At 36.0% G+C, this 27,253-nt stretch overlaps 1 long non-coding RNA gene across 1 annotated transcript in view; it reads right to left on the reverse strand.

Moving 5' to 3' along the window:
- Positions 1-8,269: 8,269 nt before the first annotated feature.
- Positions 8,270-27,253, reverse strand: part of LOC143676350 (uncharacterized) — a 33,508-nt gene continuing 14,524 nt past the window's right edge. The window contains exon 3 of the long non-coding RNA XR_013172026.1: positions 8,270-8,413. This is a non-coding gene — a long non-coding RNA (uncharacterized LOC143676350). The remainder of the gene's footprint in view (positions 8,414-27,253) is intronic.

The raw sequence follows: 27,253 nt of genomic DNA on the forward strand, positions 1-27,253 counted from the left end.
TATTCTTGACTCTATTTGAAATCTCTTAGCCTTTGAAATTTTTGTTTCATTTCTTCTTCCCCTTTTGGTCAGTAAGGCTTTCTCAATTCCACGATGCCAGGGCCAGGCTCATCCCTGAGAGTCATGTCCAACGTTGCCAGGGAAATTTACACCCCTAGGAGTCATGCCACACATAGGGAGTAGGATAGTGAGTTTATTCGCAGAGTTGGCTTAGAACGAGAGGGCACATCTGCTAAATAAAAGAGGTTCTCTGGGAGTGACTTTTAGGCATAGTTAAAGGTAGGCTTAACTTCTCCTTTGCAAGAATAAGTTTCATTGGGGCAAACCAAGATCCAGGGTTTGGCTTATTAAATTGGTAGTCCTTGATGCTTATGAGAAAATCAGAAATTCCCCAGGTAAGGAAGTTTAGTATTTCCATATTTTCACTCCTTTGTTTTGCTGGTGTATATTTTTAAGCAACTGCCTATGAAAAGATGCATGGAATGCAATTTTCTGAGATGTTGCAAGTTTGAAAATGTCTTTTATTCTGCTGTTACCTTTGATTGATAGCATGACTGAATATAGAATTCTAGGTTGCAAAAAGATTCCCTTAAAAGGGATTCTTCTGAATCTCTTCTGCTGCTGCTCAGAATTCTGATTCCAGTATGATAATCATTCCTTTGTAGATGATGTATTTATTTATTTCTCTTTGGAGCCTTTTGGAATCTTACTTTTGTTTCTGGTATGACTGGGTGTTGATCTTTATTCCTTCATTGACAAAGAATGGGGGCCCTTTCAGTTTGAAGACTTGTATCACCCTTCAGCTTGGGGAAGTTACTTATGTAATTTTTTAAATGATATATTTTTTCCTTGTTTTCTATATCTGGCATGCCTATTTGACAGATGTTTGACCTTCTGACTGATTATTTTTTTTCTGTCCTCTTTCTCTTTGTCTTTTTGTTTTGTATTTTAAGAGAAGTTCCCTGATTTGTCCTCCTACCTTCAGTTGATTTTTTTTTGAATTGGCAATTATCTTTGAAATTTTCAGAGCTCATTTTGATTGTCCATTCAGAATTTAAAATCAAGAGACTGCAATGTTGACTTCAGTGCTCAATTTTTGTGAGATTTGCTGATAGAAAGTCTAGTTAAATGAAGAGAGCTTCATTATGGGGCACCAACACCCACACTGAATTTCTCTCTAGATAATCAACTCAATTTTTTTCTTTAGAGGACCCTCAAATTACTTTTTTTTTTGCTTTATTGACTGATTGCAAACTAATCTACTTGGGGAAGTCTGTGGGATGGGTTGATTGTCAAGAATGTTCACCAAGAAATGATGCCTCTATTCTCAGTCATCCTCTTCAACCCCCACCCTCTGTGCTACTTGGAGACTTTGGGTCCAGATATTCTGAGTTCAATCTCCACGGCTGCCTCTTTCCTTGACTGCAGCTCCTTCGTTGTATATTCTGAGCTGGAGCTTCCTTTTTTCTCTCTTCATCTGTCCACGCTTCTTCATTAGCTTTTCATCTTCCAGAAGTTTGTAGAAATCTCTTATCAGCTAACATCTTAAACTTACCTCCCTGACATTTGTGCTTTCTTCTAAAGGATTTTACTTATTTATTAAAAAAAACAACTTCACTTTCATTTTAATATGATCTCAGGAGAGTAAAGAGAAAAACATATGTGCTCTGTCACCATCTTGAACCAAAAGCCCAATTTTTAAAAATGTTTCTGCAGTCTGCGTTTTGGATTAACAATTTAATTGAAAATATTCTATTGAATTTCACCAATAACCTAATAATCACCAATTGTGGAGACCTGCTTTTAGTCTTCTCTGTTATACTTCTCCATAACAGAAAATAAGAAAAAGCATTTAAAAAGAAAAAGGAAAAATATATCTCATCACACTAAGATATTGTTGGCGACTGGTCTTTTTTTTCCCTTTAAAAATCACCATGTCTCCTTCTGCAGTTCTGCCTGCACCCATTTTACAAGTTCTGCGACACTAAAGCCCAGCACACAAACTGACAAAGACAAAATCCTCCTGGCAGTTGGCCAAGGGATAGGCACAATCATGTTAATAATAGTTTTTATTTCTTTATACTTTACATTATAAATCAGTAAGTGATAAAAAGTCTTTGTAGCAAATCTTTGTGAATATTCTTAATCAATTTTTCTAGAACACATTTTCAGAAATACAACTATGGAAAAGAGGGTAAGAATACTTTAAAAAAGGCTTTCTATACATATTGCTTAACTGCCCTTTGAACTGATTTTAAGCACCAACTAGCAATATCTGATAATATACGTTGCTCCTCATTTTCTCCAACACTATTATCGTTTTAAGAACAAATGACAATTTAATAAGTGATGAGTGTAATCTCACTATTTAGATTTACATTTTTTTAATTACTGAAGTTAATTTTCACTAATTTATTTGACATCTGTATTTTTTTAAAGAAAATTGCTTATTTTTGTATAGAGTGTTCCTTCTTTTTCTCATGGATATTTTTCAAAATTTCCACAATTTTTTTGTTGAGCATCACAATACATGCCAGTCACCATACTAAGTGCTGGGGATATAGGAGTAAGCAAAACATGAATTCTTGCTCTTGTGAGCTTATATTTTAATAAGTGACTGATAGATAAAAAGCCAAATAAATGAATGAAATATTCAGTAGGCCAGATGGTGAAAAATGCTGTTGAGAAAAAAATAGGGAAGGGTAAGTGTGTTTTGCAGTAGGGTCTACTGTGGACCATCTAAGAAGGTGATATTTGAGCAAACATCTGAAGATTCTGGGGGGAAGAGATTCTAGGCAAAGGAAGTAGCAAGTACAAAAGTCCTGAGGTGGAAATGTATCTGTCATGTTTGAGAACATGCAGGAGGATAGGATATCTAGAGCAGAGCAAGCAAGAAGTAGAAAAGGAGAAGGAGAGGTCAAAGTGGTGTATATGCATTGGGAGTGGAGGTAGATCATGTGAGTTCACAGTGACCTTTGGCTTTTACTTGGAAAAAATAGTAAGCTCTTGGAAAATGTGAGCAGAGGAATAACATGCTCTGACTTATGTTTTAAAAAGACCTCTCTGGTAGCTGTGTGAAAAATAAGCCAGAGGGGACAAAGACAGACATTGGGAGACTAGTTAGGAGACTATTCAATAATAGAAGAACTAGGTGATGGTGGCTGGGGCGAGAATATTTATTTTAGAGGTAGTAAATTATCCTGGTGGGATCAGGATGTATTTTTTTGAATTTATATTTAAGAGTGAGAATTATGTATCCATCTGTCCATCTATCCATCTATCTACTTGGGGTGAATTAAATTGTGCATCTGGGTTTGGACGGGTTCTTGCTCTTGGTTTGCATTCTGGCGGATCTTGTTCCATTGTAGATACGATCTCTTCAATATGTGACTTCATTTAAGGTGTGGCCCCACTGAATCAGGCTGGGCTTAAATCTGGATTACTGGAGTCCTTTACAGGTAGAATGAAAGTCAGATGGAGCTAAAAGCCAGAGGCCACTATATGCATTGCCATGTGACAGAAAAGCCAAGGATCAGGGGTCCCCAGTAGCCAGCCCCAGGAGCCACAGATTTTCGAAAGAAAGCATCACCTTGCTAATGTCTCAAATTTGGACTTCTCCTACCTTCAAAACTGTGAGTCAATAAATGTCCATTGCTTAAGCCAGCTCATTGTATGGTATTGTTTTAGCAGTAGGAAACTAAAGCACTGTCTATCTACCTATATCTATTTATCATATCTACCTAGTTACCTAGCTATATCATTTATCTAGTCCCATTGTAAGATTTAGATATCAGAATTTGAATTTGGAATATGTCAATATTTTCCTAAGCTCCAAAACAGTTCAGATAGCATAGAAACTGTACGTTCTCTGAGGTTTAAAAAAAAATTGCTCACATGACCCTCTCAACCCTATGCTTTTCTTGTAAATCATTCTTTAATAGCTGTTCATGTATCTTCCATATTTGTGAAGAGTTCAGATTATGTGACTCTTCCTAAGCCAATATTGGGCTTTTGTTTTTTTCTAGAAAGCAATTCATTTCTTTGAGATTTTTAAATCTATTGTTTTGAATGTACACAGTGCTGCATTTTAAAAAATCTTTCTTTGTCATTAAGATATGCTTCCTTAATGTTATTAACTTTGTGAATTTGCATTTTGCCTGTCTTTCAGTTTATTAGACTAAGTAGTGGATTGCCTAATTTATTTTCTTTCCCCAAAGAATGAGCAGCTCTGAAATTTCCTTACTTATTATTTTTCCCGTTTTTTGGGTCATTTATTTTTATTTCTTTTTAAATTATTTCCTTCTTTCTGCTTTCTTTGTATTTACTTTGTGGCTGTCTTCTGATTTCTTGAATTAAGTACTGTTGTAGATTGAATTATTTAACTTAATTTAGACATGTTCTTAATCTAACCTGCATTCCTGTGGTTGTCAACCCATTGTAAATAGATTCTTTTGAACATATTATTTTTAGTTTAAGTGTGGCCCAAGTGGATGAGGTTAGGTCTTATTCTGAATTATTGGAGTCCTTGATAAGCAAAGGAAATTCAAGAGGGAGAAAACCATGGGGTGGGTGGAGCCAGGAGTAGAAGTCCATGGAACCAGGAAGAGAAAAGAGAGGACAGCGACTTCCGCAGGAAGGCAGGGATACAAGTGAGAACTGCAAGGATGACAAAATTACAGACATCGGAGGAGAGGGTATCACCTGACACTTGGGTTTTGGACTTCCAGCCTCAAAGCTGTGAGCCCATAAATTCTCATTGTCTAAGTCAACCCATTTTGTGGCATTTGTGACGTTAACTGATGCAGAACTAAGACAAAGTCTTAGTTCTTTTATTTTTTTTAATTCTACTTAATGCATGATCATTTTTGTAAATTTTCCATGAGTCTTTAAAACAGAAAGTGTATTCTCTATGTTAACTATTTAAACACCTATTACATACTGAGTTCAATTTTTAACTATTTAAACACCTATTTCTGTTATTTATCACTTCCATATGATAATTTTTCCTTGACTTATATGTCAAAAAGTAAGACACTTATATTTAACACATATTTAACATACTGACACATTGTGTTTTTTGTCTATCTTTTAAAATTTATATATTTTATTTGAAATATTGACTCATGACTGTTAATATCTTTGTTGATTATGCTCTTATTAATATATAATGCTCCTTTGTTACTGCATAATTATTCTCTTTAACGTGTGTTTTGCTCTGAATTATATTTTGACTGATATTAATATTATAATCACTGATTTCTTTTTTATTTGAATTTTCCTGATTAGTTTCACATATATATAAGTCTCCATCATTCAACCACACCATGAAACTTTAATTTATTAAAAATCAACTGTGAAAGTCAATATTGATCATTTTTTTCTTAAAAAAAAAACACCCCCTTGTTTAGTTCCATTTTCTGTCTTCTCTACCCTGCAGTGTGCCCCTGTCAACAGGAGACAGTAGATGAAACCCCACACACTTTTTCACCTACTGTCTCTTGTTGACAGGCATTTGGTTGACATTGGCCAATGGGGGACACAGGCAGGAGATTAGCAGGTGAGAGGAGAAAGGTTGGAATCTCTCTCATCCATTGGGCAGCCCCTTCCTTCTTGGCTTCATCTCTTATTGGGCTCCAGTAATTCTTATTTCCTCTCTTGCCCCTTTGGGCCTAGAGGTAGTAACGGCGCTAGTCCCTGGGTTCCTCAACATCCCTCTTACCCTCTTTAACCCAAACCCACACCCCTGTAAGTGGTTTTTTCATTAAGATCTCTTTATGTGAATTATCTAAGTGGAATTTTGTTTTCTCCTAGGATCTTGACTAATATAGTACAATATAAGCCCTGGTTCTTTAGTATAAGCATCAGAAAACAACTCAGCCTTTCTTAAAATAAAAAAAAAAACAAAGCATATATATAACATTGGAAGGCTATCTGGACATAGAGAATTAGTGGTGGGTTTGAGGACAAAGCTTAGAGACTGGGCAAGAGCCAAGGTAGGCCGTGAGAGCCACACAAGCCACGGCAAAGATCACCCTAAAGGGGCGAGGTGGCCCACACACTTCTGCCCCTATAATATCTTGAAACCTCCCCAGATAGTTTTATCCCTGACTCAGTTTCACAGTCCAGAGAAAGACCAGTCATGTGTCTGTCTCCTGGCTGTGAGAGGGAAAGAGGAGAAAGGACCTGGTCTCTTTGGTTTCTGAAATATGAGGAAGCTATAGGAAATTGGAAGGATAGGAAGGAGGGATGGCTAGCTAACAGACAAAAACGACCAACATCCACCATAGATACTATGTTTAATGGCATACTAAGGTTTAACACATATAATTGTATTAATGCTTATTGTAACCACATTATGAAATTGATGGGTAGTGGGGTTAAGTGACTTATTTTAATTATATAATTATTTGCTCATTCATTTATTGGTCGCTTTTTCTGTGTGTCTCCTATTGAGCAAGAGCCCTTGTTTAAGCTATCCAGGAGGATATGTTGCTTAGATTTCATTTCTATCAACCCAGTATATTAAGTTCAAATAAAATAAATATACATGGGCAAGAAGTTCAGAATTTTATGAATCAGATTCACATCTAAATGTGCTATGATCAGCCCTTTCCAAGAAACGATATTGTCAGACATTGATGATAACCTTCACAAATGAATTTGTTCTTAGTTATCAAGATACTAAGCTCATATTGAAAAATCAATGTTAATTTAAGAATTCTCAACTCAAAATGCAGCATGTTCTGAGCTCTAGGAATTGTGTAGGAAAGAGGAAATTATTTGAAAGATTTGTGACCTGAGGAATATGCTTTGACAGCTAAAATCCAAAACACATTAAAAAATTTCTGTAAGGGTTTTAAGAGGTGACTTTGGTGAGGAAGGGAAAGCGATCTTCACCAAGTGAAGATGAGGTGATAAACACTGAGTAGAAAGATAGACAGGTGAAGAGAATTTTGGATTTAATAGGTGAATGCTCTAGGATTTTGGTAATACAGTTTAAAATGCTGGCATCTCAGCAATAAATATGGAAGAATCTGGATACTAGCTATCAAATGGTGGGACCTGCCAATAAATTTCCAAGTGCAATGAGAAGGTTTGGCTATTATGAATGGGAGTGCTGGCTCCTGAGCACTATTGTTGAAATGACTTTCCAAAGCCCTTCTTGGAAGCTGGTGCTGGAGTGGTGCACAGGGTAAATGAGGAGTGTGTGAGAGTTCTACACTCCTATACCACTTTTAGCTGGAAGTAAAGGTCATCTCACTTACAATTCAGCAAGAAGTCTCTGTCCTGTTTTTAATATCAAGGAAAGAAGGGCAGGGGGCCTTGGGCCACAATACACAAACTTTTTTCTTAAAAGTGGCCCTGGTCGAACAATTACTCCACCTCTTCATCATTGTTTAATGGGCTTAGAATTAAAGTGTTAGATTTCTAAAATACCAAAAGAAAGCTTCAATTTTATGTTTAAAATATAGCTTATAGGTTTTAGTCTATAAAAGTCACAGTAAACTGTAATGCACATTTCTTTAATGTAACTTTAAAAGTAATACTTCTTAATCATTATCTTTATTAGCAAGGAAGTATTATGGGACAAAGTGGGAGATAGTGCTACTGGAATTAGTTAGAAATGAAGTTTAGACACATTTAAAAAGCTTTGTTTCACAATGAAAGATCCTATGAACTTTTGTTTTTCTAGTTTTTAAAAAGAGAGTGTTACCTCAAATATATGAAGAGAAAGACTGATCTTGGAGAAATTTCTGACTTAAAAAAAAAAATCTGGGGGTACAAAGGTAGTTTAGTGGTAGAATTCTTGCCTGCCATGCAAGAGACTTGGGTTCGATTCCCGGTCCATGCACTTCCAAAAAAAACCAAGCAAACAAGCAAAACAAACAAACAAAAAACAAAACAAAAAAATTCAACCAATGGTGCTGCAATAATGGAATACTCATATAGAAAAATAATGAAATGTGACCTTACCATACAGCATACAAAAATAAATAAATAAGTAAAAAATCTTCTCTCTCTCAAACTGAATATGATTGAAGATTAATTCTTGTTTAAAGACTCTTTTACCATATTGTGAGTGTATCAGACATATTTTAAATCACCATCATAAATTGATATCTATTTAGTGCATTCCATGGGTACTAACATTATTCGAATCCAGCAAATTGGAAGACACTATATGCATCCTCACAGGACTCTAAATTTAAAACACGTAGATGATAGATAACAGAACTTTACAGAAGGGGAGAGCAAAGTGTACCTGGTCAGGAAGCAGGACTCTGGCTCAGGTCCTGGTTTTCCAACAGTTTGTTTTCTTGTTGAAGTTAACTAGACTTTTAGCTTCTCCATTTCTTCAGCCTTTAGGTGTAAGGTAATAATATCTGCTCCCTTTATTTCATGAGTTCTTAGTCTGAGAATATAAAATAATGGCTATAAACATTGCTAAAAGTTCTAACACATTATTGTTATCTAGGCTCAAAAAGACTGCAAAAGGAGTGTGTATTTCCTTTTAAATAGCTGTAAGGAGCGTCATTAACATCTGTACAAACCAGGACGTCTTTTATCAGACCCATAGTGTAGAACTTGTGTATTTAGCTATGACTTGGGTAGTGACTTCAAAGGAAAATATATCATAGTCTCTCTAATCAGAAGCCAAATATTGATATTTTGAAGAACTTTTTTACTGACACAGAAAGATGGAAGGGGGTAAATTGTAAGAGGTAGAGGAACATTATGTGTTTTAAGATTTGAGATATGTAAAATTTTGGTTTAGGGTCTCTGTGGGTAATTGGCTAAGTACCAGGTTTAACCTACTTTACTGAAACTTTGGAGTATCAGATACAGAATGAATTCTTGTAGGGATACAGTGATACTTGAAATAATATATTTGAAATATATAAGGTATTGCTGGCTTATAGAAAATAAAATTTAGAGAGTCAAGTAGAAAAAGTAAAGGCAGAAGATAACTGGTTTCAATTCTTGGTTCACACATGATAAAATGAAACTTTGATGCATATAAAAAGAAGAAAACTTGATCCCAACTGTTGAAGATACTTTGTGCCACTGCCTTTTGTCTTCTACTTTTTCTTCCCATGGTGTGTCTCTGAGTTTCTGCTGCCATCATCAACTGTTTTCAAGTATTTCACATTTAAACTCCCTGAGAGAGGATTGGTAGATACAACAGTTTATTCAGTATTCAGTGCCTCTCTAGGTCAAACAGGTCACTTCAGAGGTCACTGGTCAGTGTCACTGCTGTTCTAACTAGTTTTCACTGCAGTGGTGGAGTCAAGCTGTGCAAAGTAGCCTGAGAGGAGGATTCGAATGCAGGCAGTTCATGTGGGAAGTGTGGGAAGTGTAAGAAACGATTATCGGATAGAAATGCTAGTGGGACAGAAAAGGCAGCCAGTAAAGGTGTGTTATCAAGTACTGTGGGCAACTGGAGTTTAATCCCATGGGGAGATTCTGGGACATGGCATAAAACACATACCTTTGAGTTGGCCTGATTAAGGGCGAGGGAGCTGGTATTTATTTATACACTACCTTCCCTTAATCACTGGTTGAGAGTTGCTGGGAGGGACACGGAGGATGGGAGTTAGTTTTTCCTTACCCCAGTGTTTGCACCCTCAGGCAAAAAGATGCACTTGAACTGGCAACTCACATTGTAGGGGCTCATCGAAGTGGTTTGGCCTGAGAAATATGGGAAAGGCCCCATAGCATTTGCTACACGTGATACCTATGTTTGAGAAATCACTCATCTCCACTTTCCACCAGAAAAGCTTTTCTTTGTAGGCTTGTTCAACACAATTTTTATTAAGTTGATCATTTAAAAAATCTGAATCTATTGAGGTGAAATTTATACAACATAAAATCAACCATTTTAAAGTGAATAATCAGTGGCATTTATTACATTCACAATATTATGCATATTGTGCAACCACCTCTACCAAATTTCATCATTCCAAAATAAAACCCTCTACCCATTAAGCACTTACTCCTTGTTTCTTCCTTCCTCCCAGAACCTGGCAACCACAAATCTGCATTCTGTCTCTATGGATTTACCTATTCTAGATATTTCGTATAAGCACAATCATACAGTATGTGACCTTTTGTGTCACATTCTTTGACTTAGTATAATATTTTTGAGGTTCATCCATCTTGTAGTGCATAACAATTCTTCATTCCTTTTTATGACTAAGTTATATTCCACTGTGTATACACCACCATTTGCTTATCCGTATATCCACTGATGTATGTATAGGCAGCTTCCACCTTTGGCTATTATGAGTAGCGCTACCATGAACATGCTTGTACACATATTTGTTTGAATCTCTGCCTTCAATTCTTTAGGGTATATTCTTAGGAGAACAATTGCTGGGTCATATGGTAACTAAACTAGGTCTTAGTTTCCTAGCCATTAAACAAGTACCATGCAATGGATTGATTCAAACGATGGGAATTTGTTGGCTCAGGGTTTTGAGGCTGGGACTAGTCCAATATTGAATTGTCAGCAAGGCAATGCTTTCTAGGGCTGGCTGCTTCCCCATCATATGGCAAGGCACATGGTGGGGTCTTCCTCTTCTTCCAAGATCATTGACTTCCAGCTTCTGGCTGTTCTTTGTGACTTCTCTTTCCATGCCCAATTTTCTTTGCATAGAAAAACTTCAGCCATATTGAATTACAGCTCTCCCTCATTCAGTTTGGGCACTCCTTAACTCTTAACATCTTCAAGTGTCCTATATACAAATGGGCTCACACCGTAGGACCAGAGGATGGGACCTGAACATACCTTTTGTAGACGATGTGATTCCATTCCTAACAATAATTCTATGTTTAATTTTTTGAGGAATGACCAAATTGTTTTCTTTAGGATGGTAATTTTTTAATTAAATGTAATTCAAGCAGTGCTAGATTTTCGGGTTTGACTTTTGTACATACCTTATATATATGAGTTTAAATGTCTAAAACTCGTCTTTATAGTGAATTTATATTTTTGTACATTAGCTGATAAATGAATATTAAGCTTTTCTGTGGTGATGTTGGATGTTATTTACCAGTTCAGTTTTGGCAGCATCAACCTCCATGTCAACAACTTTTGCCCCAATTTTAGTGAAAAAAAAATAGAAGTACTAATATTTATCATGGGACCAAGATTTTCATATGCTTAATAAAAATAGATACAAATCCTAAAGCTTGCCCAAAAGTCAAATCTTTAGTCATATTTGAACTTAAGCTTTGTTTTCAATTTCAAGCACAAAATTAACAGCAAGAATAAACACAAGATTATTATTCAAATATGATATAAGATAAGGATTTTTCTATTTTTTTTTTTTTTTTGATTTCTGGGAACCAGTACCCTTTAAAGCATTTAAATCTTTTGTTTGACTTTCTTATTTTCAACTTTTGTGCATATAGTTTTGGGAATGCTGTATATACAGAAATAGGAGAGTATACAATAAAACTGCTTTATTAAAGATAGAAATATTTGAAAATGTCATATTATTAAAGGTAAAAATGATCATTTTTCCCCCTCTTATCACATTACATATCATAAAATTTGACCTGCATGGAGTACTGCTGAGCCCCATGGCGATGGAGTGCCTGACCAGGTGACCTGCGTTTGGAACTGCCATCATGCTTTGAGTTCCCTCAGACCTACCAAGTCATGAGGTCATGTGGCCCAGTGGCAATTCAACATGAGACAGCAGTGGTACATCTGGGATTGAGCATAGTCAGGACCAGAGGGTGCAAGCAAACCGTGTGAGCAAAATGTCCAGACCGCATGTCTGGAGAAGCAATTTAGTTGACATCTGTGGCAATCTGGGGATTCATTACAACCAGCTGGTCAAAGAGGAAAAAGCCTAAACTTGATTTATGGGTGGGTCAGTCTGATTTGTACAAGCCAAGAATTTAGAGGGGCCTTGAAAGACTACTGTGCAGGAGATTCTCTCCATGGGCCAGCTGCTTGTGGATGATACAGTAGGTGATACGAACAATGGATTCTGTAGTCATAGTTTCTGGAGTCCTCTTTGCTATAAAGTGGGTCCTCTGGTCTATACAGTATCCTTTGCTGGGGGATCAACTCTCTGTCAACCCTCACATAGTGGTGCTGACTGAGGTCCTGCAGGCAGGAAAGGCAAACCCATACCTAGATTATCCTTGGCCCTTCCAGGACAGAAGGGGACCCATGTAGTTAATGACCAAAGTTGCTGATGACAACTGTCCAAGTCATTTTTGTCTACTTGGTTATTTAGTATCTCTTCTATGGTGGGTGCTGTCTGGTAGGGGCTGACATATGACTTATAGATTTTCATATGCTTTGTGCCCTTTCTCACATGTCTGTACCATAGACCTCATTGTACATTAACTTCTAAGTTTTTGTTTTCCAGGCCTTTGACCAGTCAGCTAGGCCATTTGCCACTGGTCTGAATCCATATACATTGTAACCTTAGGCCACTTCTTCTTCTGCCCAGAATGAAAATAACAAGGTACTCTGAACATTTATGTGTGTGTATATATATACATATATATGCACTTATGTAAATTTGTATCTATTTACATTCCTGTTTTCTTTTCTCTTGGGTAAATATCTAGAAGTGGAATTGCTGGGTGATATGATGATATATATTAATTCTTTATAAAAAAAGCTGCCAAAGTGTTTTCCAAAATGGCTATTACATTTGGCATTCCCACCAACATAAAGTATGAGAATTACATTTGCTCTAAATCTTTGCCAACACTTGGCATTATCAGTCTTTTTAATTTTAGCCATTTGAATTTGGATATGTCAAAGCATTTTTTAAACGTTTTTATTGTCTGGTATAACATATATACAGAGCAAAGAAATAGAAAAGCAACAGTTTTCAAAGCACTCTTCAACAAGTAGTTATAGTACACATCCCAGAGTTTGTCACGGGCTACCATACGATCCTCTCAGATTTTTTTCCTTCTAGCTGCTCCAGAATATAGGAGGCTAGATGGCTTAAATATTTTTTTATCATCACAATCAACTTTTTCTCCTTTTTTTTTGTGAAAAATAACATATATACAAAAAAGCAATAAATTTCAAAGCAGCACCACAATTAGTTGTAAATATATTTCAGAGGTTGACATGGGTTACAATTCCACAATTTTAGGTTTTTATTTCTAGCTGCTCTAAGATACTGGAGACTAAAAGACATATCAATTTAATGATTCAGCATTCATATTCATTTGTTAAATACTATCTTCACTATATACCTCTACCATCACCTTTGATCTTTCCATCCCTCTCTTTAGGAGTGTTTGGGTTATGGTCATTCTAAATTTTTCATGTTGGAAGGGTCTGTCACTAATATGGGGTAGGGAGATGGAACTATCTGTTGTTCTGGAGAGGCTGGACCCTCTAGGTTTCAGGACTTATCTGGACCAGGGACCCATCTGGCAGTTGTACGTTTCTGGAAAGTTACTCTAGTGCGTGGAACCCTTGTGGAATCTTATATATTGCCTTAGGTGTTCTTTAGGATTGGCTGGAATGGTCCTGGTTCGAGTTGGCAGGTTATGATAAGTAGCAAGGTCTACCTGAAGCTTGCATAAGAGCAAGCTCTAGAGTAGCCTTTTGACTCTATTTGAACTGTCTCTGCCACTGGTACTTTATTAGTTACACTTTTTCCGCCTTTTGGTCAGGACAAAATTGTTGATCCCAAGCTGAAATCATCCCTGGGAGTTATCTCCCACATTGCCAGGGAGACTCTCACCGCTGGATGTCATGACCCACATAGGGGTGAGGACATGTCCTAGCACTTTTTTGAGTTTAAATTTTCACTCCCTATTTACTAATGATGACTGCTCAAATGCTTAATATACCTGCTTTTGTGAAGTATCTGTTCAGATCTTTTGCCTATTTTTAAAAGTTGAATTGCTTTTCTTTTCATTAGTGAACTATAAGGTTTCTTTATGTATTCCAAATGTGAGACTTTTGTCATATATATGTATTGAAAATTTTCTCACAGTCTGTGACTTGCCTTGCCATATCTTAATGGTATCTCTTGAAAAGCAAAAGTTTTACTTTTGATAAAATCCAACTTAGCAAGTTTTCCCTTATGTTTTTATGATTTTTGTGTCCTACCTAAAAAAATCTTTGCCTGCCCCAAGATGAAAAAAATGTATTCACCTAGAAGTTTTATAGTTTTAGCTTTTATGTATAGGCTTATGGTCATTTTAGAGATTTTTTTGTATGTATTATGCGAAGGAAAGATCAAGATTGACTTTTTTTATATAACTGTCCAGTTGTCCCAGTACCATTTGTTGAAAGAAACTATCCTATTTACATTGAGTTACCTTGGCACCTTGGTCAAAAATCAACTCACCATATACGTATGGGTCTATTTCTGAGCTGTCTATTCTGTTCCATTTATTTGCATACCTCTTCTTATGCAAATATCACATTCTCTTAATTACTAGCTAACTTTACAGTATGTCTTAATTGCTTTAGCTTTAAAATAAGTCTTGGAATCAAGTAGTATAGGCTATCCAATTCTATTATATTTCAAATTGTTTTATCTATTCTTGCCCTTTGTAATTGCTACAAAAGAAGCCTGCTGGTATTTTGATTGGGATTGCATGGAATCTGGGGATCAGTTTAAAGCGGAATAACCATTTAATACTATTGAGTCTTCTGATCCAGAAACATGATATATCTCTCCATTTATTTAGGTTTCTTTAATTTATTTTGGCAGTTTTGGGGCATTTTTCAATGTATAGACTTTATTCTTATATGTATTTTATTAAATTTTTCTCTAGGTGCTTATGTTTTGGATAGTATTGTAAATGGAACTGTTCTTTTAATTTTATTTTCCAACTGCTTATCGAGTATATATGGAAATACATTTGATTTTCATATATCAGTTTTCTATTTTGCAGCTTGCTCAATTCACTTATTATTTCTGTTAGCTCTTTTTAGGTTTCTTAGGAGTATGTCTTCTTCCTTTTCTGTCTTCTACTTATTCACTTATTTGTTTATTTGCCTTATGGCACTGTCTAGGCCGTCTACTATAATGTTGAATAGAAATGGTTTGAGCAGACATGCTTTTCTTGTTCCTGATCATAAGGAAAAGTCATTCCATTTTTACAATTAAATATGATGTTAACTGAGATTTTGGGGGCAGATATTTTTTTATTAGAATGAGGAAGTTCTCTTGATTTCTTTATTTTTTTTACGTCTTTATTGATGTAATGCCATAAAATGTATCTTTTGAAAGTCTGCAGTTCTGTAGTATTTTGCATATTCACAGAGTTGTGCAACCAACACCACAATCTAAGTTTAGAACATTTTTATCACTCCAAAAAGAAAACCTGTGCCATTAGCTGTCCCTGCCTGTTTCCCACCTCCTTCCCACCACCCAGGGCAACTACTAATCTGCTTTCTGTCTCTGTGGATTTGCCTATTCTGGACATTTCATATAAATGGAATAATACAATCTGTGGTCAATGACACCTCGGTAGCAGCAATTATACTTTAAGTACAAATTTGCTGAAAGAAATCAGTTCCTCACAGAAATGGCTGATTCTCAGCTATGCAGCAGGAAAAGTACAAAATGAGCTTAGACATCTTGTAGTTTGTTTTCTTTGCTTGAAAGCAAAGAAATGCTCAAGCACCAATGGATATGTGACAAAAGTACATAAGGGCCAGACCAAAGAGATGCCAAAATGGCCATATTTGGGATAATTTTAGCATTAAAAAGAATAACAACATCTGATTATCGCTCATAAATCCACAGTGGGGGGCAGAGAGAGACTTAATTGTCACATTGATGGTAGCTTTTACATCAAATCCTCACTCTGAAAATCTATAATCAATGAGGAAGAATTCATTTACTGTACATTTTTTAGGAGATGATAAGGGAAAGCTGTTCTTTATAGAGGAATATCAGCTAATAAAGGCAGAAGAAAGGAGAGAATTATAAAACCATTATTTTGTAATTCTTAATGAAATAATTTATTCCTGCAAGGGTGATCCATGCAAGCTAAAGGCAAAAACATTCCGTTATTGCTAATTTTGAAGGGAAAACATAAAACTACCTTGATAACAAGTGAATCTGGTTGTCAATCTTTAACCAAATGATCAAATTGTGGTTGTGGAATCTGAGGGGAACATGGTGTGTGTTTGTGGGAGGCTTCTAAGTATTTAATGTGCATAATTTTCACTTTTTCTTGATATTTTCAGGTCAGGTTCTTCTTTCTGCCCTCAACTATATTTGGTATTCTTGTGCCCAGATCTCTTTGACTGAACATCTTTGGAGGATAAAGCTTACATCTTCTGCAGTAGGTGGAGAGAAGTACTTTCTCCTGGCTGTCTGAGGTGGGGATAGGTGGGAAGGGATATCTGAGAATCTAGCTTCTGCTGGTAAAGATTTTTAAGCAATCTCCCATTTTCATCCTGACATCTAGAGGTATTTAATGTGGATCCTTTCCTAGGTTTTGTGGTGAGAGTTGACTTGATTCCTATTAGCTTCCTCTACCATAGACTTAGGTTTCTGTTTCCTCTGGTGTCATTTGCCACCCATCTGTCCATTTTCCAATTCCACTATTTTGATACCTTTTAAAAAACAATTTAAGTTTGAAACAATTTCAGATACATGGAAAAGTTGCAAGAATATTACAAAGAGCTTCCTACATCTTTACTCCAAGACCAAAATCAGGTTTTGCAAACATCCAAATGGTGTCATTTACAGCAAAAGGATCCAACCCAGGATTACATGTTATATCTGGTTGTCATGTCCTTTAGTCTCTGTCAATTTGGAATTCTTCTTCATTCTTACCTGAGTTTCATCATTGGCATTTTTGAAGAATGCAGGGCATTTCTTTTATAGAATGTGCCTCAATGTGGTTTTGTCCCATGTTTCTGCATGGTTGGACCTAGACAATGCATTTTGAGCAGGAATATCACAGAAGTGATGCTGCGTTCCTCTCACTGCATGCTATGTGGTGTCACATGAAGGTGATTTGTATGATGTTAATTGCTATGTAGTGTCACATGAAGGTGATTTGTATGATGTTAACTTTGACTACTTAATTGGGGGTATCTATTAGATATTTCAACTAGAAAGTTACTTTTCTTTCCTTTTAATTCTTAATTATTTTGTGCAAAGATACTTTGGGACTATGTAAATATTCAATTTCTCATCCCATTTTCACCCAGTAATTTTAGCACTCATTGACATTTCTTATACCTGAATTATTACTTTAATGTTTGCCAAATGGTGGTTTTCTGATTCCATAATTTATTTTACTTCCTAGGGTAAGAAAGATCTTTCTCATCATCATGGTTTTCTTTTTTAACTCACTTATTTACATCGACGTGGACTCAGGGACTCCAGTTTTATTCAATGAATTATAATCCTTTACTATCTTAATTTTGATGCTTAAATTGTCCTAGATTTGGATAGTAAAGCCCCATGGAATTGTCTTTTATATACTTTTGACATGTCCCTTTGTTTGTTGAGCATTTTCTTGCATTCTGGCATAACAAGTTGATCTAGGCTCATCATGTGCTTTCCCAGCCAAGCTGAAGAGTTAGACATTTCTCCAAGAAGCTCTGATTCCCTGTAGTGGAGTGTGTTACTTAGAAACCAAGATTTGAGTGCTTGGGGGCAGCACTATGACTATAGACAACTATTACATTACTTGATTTTCTTTTATTGGTCAATGCTTGCATACCTGGGATAAATCCCATTTGATCGTGTGCTGTTGGATTTGTTTGCTAGTATATAGACAAACATTATCTATCTATCTATCTATCTATCTATCTATCTATCTATCTATCTATCTATCTATCTGTCTAATCTTCCTGAGTTCATGTAGCTCTAATTCCAGTTCAGTACAATAGTTTCATTCTACTTTCACCCCTTTCATATTTGTATGCCCTCTCTCCATCAGTGAGAAAACTGTTTTCCATTCTCCTTAGAATATTTACTTATTTGTCTGGTTACCTGTATGTAGCTAATGTCCTAATGCCACTTGGCTGGCTCTGCTGCCCAATTCCAACATTGTCCTTAAGTATGCCACTGGTACTGGCTGCCCCCTCTTCCCATTCTGATGTGGTTCTCATTATTACCAGCTGCAGTTGGGTTTCCCCTATAATCCTGCAACTGTTCTCATGTAGGTTGTCATTACCCTCTTGTTTTCTACTATAATAGAGAGAATTCTAATGCTTCTTCTATTAAACATGATGCTACATTTTGCTAAGTATATAAATGTTTGTATATGATAAGTGAATATCAAGGAAAGATGTTCAACTTTGCAAAATGCCTTTTCACTATTAATTTAGTTGATTAAATGGGGTTTCTCCTTTAATCTATTATAATAGATTAATAAAATTTTTTATTTTTAATAGTCCCTCTAATCTCAGGAATGAGCTCCATTTGATCAGTGTGTGTTAATTTATTAACATGCTGCAGAAATCTACTTGCTTATATTTTTATGCATTCCTGCAAAATTTATAAATTATGTATTAGTCTGCCTCTTTACTACTTTGTCAGGTTAATATTGATGTCAAGCTTTCCCTCTTTCTTTTTCCATACTTACAAACCTCTAAGAAGGTACTTTTGTGGAGGGTTAATCTTTGATGACATTCTTAATTTCTTTACTGGAAATTGGTCTGCTTGTTTTAAAAAATATTTTCAGGAGTCAAATTTGGTAATTTATATTTACCTAGAAACAGATTTATTTCATCCAGATTAACCTTTCATATAAATGTTATGATTGGCTTTTCCATTTCTACAAAGAAGGTTGTTGGAATTTTTATTGGGATTACATTGAATTAATAAATTATTTTAATAGAATTGACATTTTAACAATATTTAGTCCTCCAATCTATGAACATGGATTATCTTTACATTTATTAAGGTCTTCTGTGATTCCTTGTAGCAATGTTTTCTGGATGTAAGTCCTTTATATTCTTGAGAATATTATATACATTTAGTATATATATGATAATAGTTAGTTGCTATTATAAAAGAATTTTTTCTTGATTTCCTCTTCAGATTGTAGGGAAACACTACTGATTTTTTCTTGTTGATTTTATGCTGCACCATTTTGTTGAATTCATTTATTAGCTCTAGTAGCTTTCCCGTGGATTTTTCAGAATTTTCTCTGTATATGATCATGCCATCTGCAAATAGAGATGTTTCTCTCCTGCTTTCCAATTTGGATACCTTTTTATTTCTTTTTCTTGCCTCATTGCTTTGACAACAACATCCAGTATAATATTGCATTTTAATCCACCAAATTCATTTTAGCAGTTGTTCCCCCTATTATTTATTTATTTTAATCCATATGTTTTACTCATCTGTCCAAACCATAGATAAAAGGAGCATCAGACACAAGGTTTTCACAATTACACAGTCACATTGCGAAAGCTATATCGTTATATAATCATATTCAAGAAACATGGCTAATGGAACACAGCTCTACATTTTCAGGCACTTCCCTCCAGCCTCTCCAATATACCCTAACTAAAAAGGTGGTATCTATATGATGTGTAAGAATAACCTCCAGGATAACCTCTTGACTCTGTTTGAAATTTCTCAGCCAATGACACTTTATTTTGTCTCATTTCTCTCTTCCCGCCTTTGATGGAGAAGGTCTTCTCATTTCCTTGATGCTGAGTCCCAGCTCATTCTAGGATTTCTGTCCCATGTTGCCAAGAAGGTTTGCACCCCTGGAAGTCATGTTCCATGTAGAGAGGGGGAGGGCAGTGAGTTTGCTCGTCATGTTGGCTGAGAGAGAGAGGTCACATCTGAGCAACAAAAGAGGTTCTCTGGGGGTGACTCTTAGGCCTAATTTTAAGTAGGCTTAGCTTATCGTTTGCAGAAATAAGTTTCATATAAACAAACCCCAAGATTGAGGGCTCGGCCTATTGCTTTGGTTGTCCCCTCTGCTTGTGAGAATATCAGGAATTCTGCACATGGGAAGTTGGATTTTCCCTCTTTCTCACCATTCCCCAAACAGGACTTTGCAAATACTTTTTATTCACTGTTCAAATCACTCTGGGATTCATCAGGTCATCACTCTGGACAAACCTACAAAATTTCATGCCCTATTCAAGATTCCATGGGCTTATGGTGTTCAATTAAACTGTTCACATAAGTTATGTTAGGAAATGCACTAGCCAAATTATAAATTTTGTACCAAATAAACATCTTTTGCTTTAGTCTTACACATAAGTTAATGTTTTAAAATATGAATGACCATCTATTTTGAACACCCTGCAATATTGACATTCCTTTGTTCTTCCTCATGCAAAAACATTTTTTAATTTGTACATTTACTCACTATCATTGTACACTCAAGGCATCCCTAGATTATACTATCTCCATCTTTATCATCTATCTTTCCTTCTGATTTCATTTGTGCCCCCAGCCCTCCTGCCTTTATCATTCTCACATTCAGCATCATTCAGTGAACTAACATTATTATATTACAATTAGCTAGTATTGTGCTATCCATTTCTGAATTTTTATAATTAGTCCTATTGCACAATCTGTATCCTAGTCCTATTGCACAATCTGTATCTCTTCAGCTCCAATTACTCAATATCTACGTTATTTCTATATCTCCTGATGGTCTCTGTTCTTAGCTGAAATTCTCCAAATTCATTCACTAATGTTAGCTCATATTAGTAAGCCCATACATTATTTGTACTTTTGTGTCTGGCTAATCTCACTCAGTATAATGTCCTCAAGGTCCATCCATGTTGTTACATATTTGACAACTTTATTCTGTCTTACAGCTATATAATATTCCATCATATGTATATAACACAGTTTGTTTAACCACTCTTCTGTTGATGGACATTTGAGCTGTTTCCATCTCTTGGCAATTGTAAATAATGCTGCTGTAAACATTGGTGTGCAAATGTCCGTTTGTATCCTTGCCCTCATGTCCTCTGAGTAGATACCTAAGAATGGTATTGCTGGGTCATATGGCAATTCTATACTTAGCTTCCTGAGGAACCACCAAACTGCCTTCCACAGTAGTTGTACCATTTGACATTCCCACCAACAGTGGATTAAGTGTGCCACTTTCTCCACATCCTCTCCAGCACTTGTTGTTTTCTGTTTTATTCATAATGGCCATTCTGGTGGGTGTGAGATGATATCTCATTGTGGTTTTGATTTGCATTTTCCTAATAGCCAGGGAAATTGAACATCTTTTCATGTGCCTTTTGGCCATTTGTATTTCCTCTTCTGAGAAGTGTCTGTTCTTGTCTTTTGCCCATTTTGTAATTGGGTTGTTTGTGTTTTTGTTGTTGAGTTGAACAATCTCTTTATATATTCTGGATAGACCTTTATCTGATATACCATTTCCAAATATTGTTTCCCATTGTGTAGGCTGTCTTTTTAATTTCTTGACAAAGTTCTTTGATGCACAAAAGTGTTTAATTTTGAGAAGTTCCTATTTCTTTCTTTCTTTCTTCAATACTTTTGCTTTGGGTGTAAGATCTAAGAACTGCCTCCTGTTATAAGATTTATAAGATATTTCCCTGCATTTTCTTCTAAAAGTTTTATGGTCTTAGACCTAATGTTTAGGTCTTTGATCCATTTGGAGTTAATTTTTGTATGGGGTGTGAGATATGGATTCTCTTTCATTCTTTTGCATGTGGCTATCCGGTTCTCTAGGCACCATTTATTGAAGAGACTGCTCTGTCCCAGGTAAGTTGGTTTGACTGCCTTATCAAAGATTAATTGTCCATAGATGAGAGGGTCTACATCTGAGCACTCTATTCAATTCCTTTGGTCATTATATCTATCTTTATGCCAATACCATGATTTTTGACCACTGTAGCTTCGTAATATGCTTTAAAGTCAGGTGGTGTGAGACTGCCAACTTCATTTGTCTTTCTCAGAATAGTTTTAGCTATTCAGGGCATCCTGCCCTTCCAGATAAATTTGGTTATTGGTTTTTCTATTTCTGAAAAGTAAATTTTTAGGATGTTAATTGGTATTGCATTGGATCTGTAAATCAATTTAGGTAGAACTGACATCTTAACTATATTTAGTCTTCCAATCCATGAACATGGTATGCCCTTCCATTTATTTAGGTCTTCTGTGATCTCTTCTAGCAATTTCTTATAGTTTTCTGTGTATAGCTCCTTGGTATCCTTAGTTGAATTTTTTTCTAAATATTTTATTCTTTTGGTTGCAATTGTAAATGGAATTCTTTTCTTGATTTCCCTCTCAGATTGTTCGTTATTACTGTATAGAAACACTACAGATTTTTGAGCATTGATCTTGTAACCTGCCACTTCACTGTACTCATTTATTAGCTCTACTAGTTTTGCTGTGGATTTTTTTTTTGGGGGGGTTTCAATGTACAGCATCATATCATCTGCAAACAGTGAAAGTTTTACTTCTTCCTTTCCAATCTTGATGCCTTGTCTTTCTTTTTCTTGTCTAATTGCTCTGGCTAGAACTTCCAACATAATGTTGACTAACAATTGTGATAGTGGACATCCTTGTCTTGTTCCTGATCTTAGGGGGAAAGTTTTCAGTTTTTCTCCATTGAGGATGATGTTAGCTGTGGGTTTTTCATATTTCGCTTTATCATGTTGAGGAAGTTCTTTTCTATTCCTATCCTTTGAAGTGTTTTCAATAAGAAAAGATGTTGAGTTTTGTCAAATGCCTTTTCTGCATCAATCAAGATGATCATGTGATTTTTCTGCTTTGATTTGTTCATATCATGTATTACATTAATTGATTTTCTTATGTTGAACCATCCTTGCATACCTGGGATGAATCCTACTTGGTCATGGTATATAATTCTTTGAATGTGCTGCTGGATTCAATTTGCAAGAATTTGTTGAGAATTTTTGCATCTATATTCATTAGAGAGGTTGGTCTGTAGTTTTCTTTTCTTGTAATATCTTTGTCTGGTTGGTATGAGGGTGATGTTGGCTTCATAGAATAAGTTAGGTAGACTGCCCTCCTCTTCAATTTTTTTGAAGAATTTGAGCAGGATTGGTACTAATTATTTCTTGAATGTTTGGTAGAATTCACATGTGAAGCCATCTGGTCCTGGGCTTTTCTTTTTTGGGAACTTCTTAATGACTAATTCAATTTCTTTACTTGTGATTGGCTTGTTGAAGTTATTTTGTCTCAAGTCAATGTTGGTTGTTCATACTTTTCTAAGAAGTTGTCCATTTTATCTACATTGTCTAGTTTATTAGCGTAAAGTTGTTCATAGTATCCTAAATACTTCCTATATTTCTGTAGGGTCAGTGGTTATGTCTCCTCTTCCATTTCTGATTTTATTTATTTGCATCCTTTCTCTTCTCCTTTTTGTCAACCTCACTAAGGATCCATCAATCTTATTGATTTTCTTGTAGAACCAACTTCTGGTTTTCTTGATTGTTTTCATGTTCTCAATTTCATTTATTTCTGTTCTAATCTTCACTATTTCTTTCCTTTTGTTTGCTTTGGGGTTAGTTTGCTGTTCTTTCTCCAGTCCTCCAAGTGGACAGCTAATTCCTCCATTTTTGCTCTTTCTTCCTTTTTGTTATAAGTATTTAGCGCAATAAATTTCCACCTTAGCACTGCTTTTGCTGTAACCCATAATTTTTTATATGTTGTATTTTTATCTTGATTTGCCTCAAGATACTGATTTCTCTTGTAATTTCTTCCTTGACCCACTGTTTTTTTAAGAATGTGTTATTGAGTCTCCACATATTTGTGAATTTTCTGGCACTCCGCCTATTATTGATTTCCAAATTCATACCTTTATGATCCAAGAAAGTGTCTTTTGTATGCTTTCAGTCTTTTTAAACTTATTGAGACTTGCTTTGTGACCCAGCATATGATCTGTTCTTGAGAATGATCCATGAGCACTTGAGAAAAAGGTGTATCCTGCTGTTGTAGGGTGTAAATGTTCTATAAATATCTCTGAAGTCTTGCTCATTTATTGTATTATTCAAATTCTCTGTTTCTTTATTTATCCTCTGTCTAGATGTTCTGTCCATTGATGATAGTGGGGAATTGAAGTCTGCAACTATTATGGTAGATATATCTATTTCTCTTTTCAGTGTTTGCCTCGTGTATTTTGGAGCATTCTGGCCCAGTGCATAAATATTTATGATTGTTATGCCTTCTTGTTGAATTGTTTCTTTTATTAATACATAGTGTCCTTCTTTGTGTCTTTTAATTCTTTTACATTTGGAGTGTAATTTGTCAGATATTAGTATAGCTATTCCTGCTCTTTTCTGATTGTCGTTTGCATGAAATATCTTTTCTTAACCTTTCACTTTCAACCTAGATTTATCCTGGGGTCTAAGATGTGTCTCCTGTAGACAGCATATAGATGCATCCTGTTTTTAAATCCATTCTGCCAGTCTATGTCTTTTGATTTGGGGATTTTAATCCATTAATATTTAGCATTATTACTGTAAGGGCAGTAGTTTCTTCTACCATTTTGCCTTTTGGATTTTATATGTCATGTCTAATTTTTCTTCTTTTTACTTTTACTGATAGTCTTCATTTCTACACTCTTCTCCAAACCACTCTCTCCTGTTTTTTCCTATTTGTCTCTAGTGCTCCCTTTAGTACTTCTTGCAGAGCCAGTCTCTTGGTCACAAATTCTCTCAGTGATTTTCTTTTCTGAAAATGTTTCAATTTCCCCCTCATTTTTGAAGGACAGTTTTGCTGGATATAGAATTCTTGGTTGGCAGTTTTTCTGTTTTAGTAACTTAAATATATCATGCCACTCTCTTTTTGCCTCCATGGTTTCTGCTGAGATTGGGTTTCCCTTCTATGTGATGGATTGCTTTTTTCTTGCTGCTTTCAATACTCCCTCTTTTTCTTTGACATCTAACATTCTGATTAGTATGTGTCTTGGACTATGTCTATTTCGATCTATTCTGTTTGGGGTACACTGCACTTCTTGGATCTGTAATTTTAAGTCTTTCATAAGAGTTGGGAAATTTTCAGTGATAATTTCCTCCATTAGTTTTTCTCCTCCTTTTCCCTTCTCTTCTCCTTCTGGGACACCCACAACAAGTATATTCATGCACTTCATGTAGTCATTCAATTTCCTGAGTCCCTGCTCATATTTTTCCATTCTTTTCCCTATATTTTCTTTTGCTTGTCAGATTTCAGATGTCCCACCCTCCAGTTCTCTAATCTTATCTTCTGCCTCTTGAAATCTAACATTGTAGGTTTCCATTGTTTTATCATCTCTTCTACTGTGCCTTTCATTCCCATAAGTTTTGTGATTTTTTTCACACTTTCGATTTCTTCTTTCTGTTCTTTCATTGCCTTCTTTATATCCTCCCTCAATTCATTGATTTGATTTTTCATGAGGTTTCCATGTCTGTTCGAATATTCTTAATTAATTGTTTCAACTCCTGTATCTCATTTGAATTGTTGGTTTGTTCCCTTGACTGGGCCATATCTTCAATTTTCGTTGTATGATTCATTAGTTTTTGCTGGCGTCTAGGCATTTAATTTCCTTAATTAGTTTATTCTGGAGATTTTTTTAACTTTTTTTATGTAGGATTTTCTTGCTGGATGACTTTGTTGTCTATCTGCTCTTTGACATTCAGTTCATTTTATTCTAGACCTCTAACTTAGGTTTTGTTTAACAGATCAGAGTTTTTCAGTTCTTGTTTTCTTGTTTCTTGCCCTGCCTGTATGGTGCCTTTTTTTTAACCCCCCCTTAGGAGGAGCTACTTAGATTTTAAAGACCCAGTCAGATTTTCCCAGTCCAAACTGGCCTCCTCTCAAGAGTCATCTGTGTCAGTTTTCCCTGAGCATGGAACCCAGCAAGTTGAAAGACTTTCCTATGATACTTCCGGACTCTGTATTTTTCCTATGCTGCCCAGTATGTGTTGCTTGTGTGCCTGCTGGTCCCACCAGCATAAAGTAATGTGGTACCTTTAACTTCAACAGACTCTCTCTGCCAGGGGTGTGGTTGAGACAGAGGAGAGGTTGTAGGCTGGCTTTAAGCCCTTCAGTTTTCCAGTCCCTAGGGTGTGAATTCTTTGAGGGAGGGATTCCACCTGAGCAGGGCCCCATCCTTCTCCTGGGGAAGGCACAGCCTCCAGACAAACTCTTAAACAAGTTTAATTCTGCCCTTGCCTGGGGCAGTTGGAGCCTGAGAAGCCCTGCAGCTGTATCCAAAGAGCAGTCAAGCCGTAGAAACACAGCCACAAAAAAGAAAAGAAAAACAATCCTTTTCAGAGCAGGATCCATGTTCCTCAGGTTTGCCAATCAAGAGATTCAGTTGGTATGTTGCTCTGTGTATCTCCAGGTCCCATGTGCCCCCTCCTTTCCTTCAGGGCCCAGACCCTTTGAAGTATTTTGCACTGTCTGATCCAGAAAACCTCTGGTTTTGTTTTGTTTTTCTTTTTGTTAGCCCTGCCCCCTCTGCACCAGGGTAAAAACCAGCAACCTCAGCTTTTACTCAAGGTTCAACTGAGCTGGGGGCCTATTTTTAATAATCAGAATTTGTTAATTAGTTCCACAATTGGAGCTTGGTTGCACTCAGCCCCTGCTGCTAGTAAAGTCTCTTTCCTTTTCCTTCTGGGAAGCATCCTGTGGGGGAGGGGCACTGGGTGCTTTGGCTTGGGGAACTCATGGTTTTGGGTGGATTCACAGCCAGTCCAGCTTGTCCAGACTGGGGAATGCTGTATGTCCAGTCAATGATGTGGCCCCAGCAGTTGTTCTGTATTGTTCCTGGCTATTTACTAGCTGCTCTGGAGGACAAACTAAATCCCACTCCTCCTGTTCTATCTATTATTGAAAGTGGTTTATTGAAGTCTCCTACTATTAATATGGAACTGCCTTTTTCTCCCTTCAAATCTGTCAATATTTGTTTCATATATTTTGGATCTCTGCTGTTAGTTGTATATATATTTATAATTCTTAGGTCTTCTTGCTGAAGTGACCCTTTTAAGAGTAGCATTTTTGTACTTGGTAACAGTTTTTGACTCAAGGTCTGTTATATATGATATTAATATAACTACCCAGCCTTCTTTGGTTATTATTTGCATAGTATATTTTCCATCCTTTCACTGTCAACCTAGCTGTGTCTATTTAAGGTGAGTCTATTTAAGGCAGCATGTAATATTGTCATGCTTTTGCTTATCCATCCTGCCAGTTTCTACTTTTTGACTGGGAACTTTAAACCATTGAATTTTTTTTTTTTCCTTTTAGGTACATGGTCCGGGAATTGAACCCAGGTCTCCCACATGGAAGCTGAGCATTCTCCCACTGAACCATTG

The sequence above is a fragment of the Tamandua tetradactyla genome, chromosome 3 (genome assembly GCF_023851605.1).
Source record: "Tamandua tetradactyla isolate mTamTet1 chromosome 3, mTamTet1.pri, whole genome shotgun sequence".
Taxonomy (NCBI): domain Eukaryota; kingdom Metazoa; phylum Chordata; class Mammalia; order Pilosa; family Myrmecophagidae; genus Tamandua; species Tamandua tetradactyla.